Consider the following 1,688-nt stretch of genomic DNA (forward strand, 5'->3'; position numbering starts at 1 on the left):
GCCAAACCCCAATAACAATGGTGGAGATGCAAGGAAGATGCTTGGTGACTTTATTGCACCCTCTTCTGACTTCTATGGAAGAAGCATCTCAATTCCTGCCATTGGAGCAAACAACTTTGAGCTTAAGCCTCAATTAGTTTCTCTAATGCAATAGAATTACAAGTTTCATGGACTTCCATTGGAAGATCCTCATCAGTTCTTAGCTGAATTCTTGCAAATCTGTGACACTGTCAAGACCAATGGAGTTGATCCCGAGGTCTACAGGCTTATGCTTTTCCCTTTTACTGTAAGAGACAGAGCTAGAACATGGTTGGATTCACAACCTAAGGAAAGCCTGAACTCTTGGGAAAAGCTGGTCAGTACTTTCCTGGCCAAATTCTTTCCACCTCAAAAGATGAGCAAGCTTAGAGTGGAAATCCAAACCTTCAGACAGAAGGAAGGTGAGTCCCTCTATGAAGCTTGAGAAAGATATAAGCAATTGATCAAAAGGTGTCCTACTGACATGCTTCCAGAATGGAGCATCATATGTATATTCTATGATGGTTTGTCTGAGTTGTCAAAAATGTCATTGGACCATTCTGCAGGAGGATCTCTTCATCTAAAAACCCCTCCGGAAGCTCAGGATCTCATTGAAATGGTTGCAAATAACCAGTTCATGTACACCTCTGAGAGGAATCCTGTGAACAATGGGACGCCTCAGAAGAAGGTAGTTCTTGAAATTGATACTCTGAAGGCCATATTGGCTCAGAACAAAATATTGACTTAGCAAGTCAAAATGATTTCTCAGAGTCTGAATGGATTGCAAGCTGCATCCAACAGTACTAAAAAGCATCTTCTAAAGGAGAAGCTTATGATCCTGAGAGCCCCGCAATGGCAGAGGTGAATTACATGGGAGAACCCTATGAAAACACCTATAATCCTTCATGGAGAAATCATCCAAATTTCTCATGGAAGGACCAACAGAAGCCTCAACAAGGCTTCAACAATAATGGTGGAAGAAATAGGTTTAGCAATAGCAAGCTTTTTCCATCATCTTCTCAGCAACAGACAGAGAATTCTGAACAGAGCCATTCTGACCTGGCAACCATAGTCTCTAATCTATCTAAGACCACACTAAGTTTCATGAATGAAACAAGGTCTTCCATTAGAAATTTGGAGGCACAGGTGGGTCAGTTGAGTAGGAAGATTACTGGAACTCCTCCCAATACTTTCCCAAGAAATACAGAAGAAAATCCCAAGAGAGAGTGCAAGGCCATAACTATGACCAACATGGCCGAACCTGGAGAGAGTGAGGAGGACGTGAGTCCCAGTGAGAAAAGCCTCACGGGACGTCCTTTGGACAGAAAGGAGTTTCCCTTTGAGGAAACAAAGGAATCTGAGGTTCATGTAGAGACCATAGAGATTCCATTGAATTTCCTTCTGCCATTCATGAGCTCTGATGAATATTCTTCCTCTGAAGAGGATGAAGATATTATTGAAGAGTAAGTTGCTCAATATCTAGAAGCAATCATGAAGCTGAATGCCAAGTTATTTGGTACTGAGACTTGGGAGGATGAACCCCCCCTTGTTCACCAATGAACTAAATGTATTAATGAGGCAGACATTACCTCAGAAGAAACCGGATCCCAGAAAATTCTTCATGCATTGTACCATAGGCACCATGACCTTTGAGAAGGCTCTATGTGACT

At 42.1% G+C, this 1,688-nt stretch overlaps 1 non-coding gene across 1 annotated transcript; it reads right to left on the reverse strand.

Annotated features, from left to right (window-relative positions):
• Nucleotides 1–400: 400 nt before the first annotated feature.
• On the reverse strand, nucleotides 401–508 carry LOC148580420 (small nucleolar RNA R71). Its single transcript, XR_015897301.1, has one exon. It is a non-coding gene; the product is annotated as a small nucleolar RNA R71 (small nucleolar RNA).
• Nucleotides 509–1,688: the final 1,180 nt, after the last annotated feature.

This window comes from Arachis ipaensis, chromosome B10 (assembly GCF_059453495.1).
Source record: "Arachis ipaensis isolate K30076 ecotype BB chromosome B10, ASM5945349v1, whole genome shotgun sequence".
Classification (NCBI taxonomy): domain Eukaryota; kingdom Viridiplantae; phylum Streptophyta; class Magnoliopsida; order Fabales; family Fabaceae; genus Arachis; species Arachis ipaensis.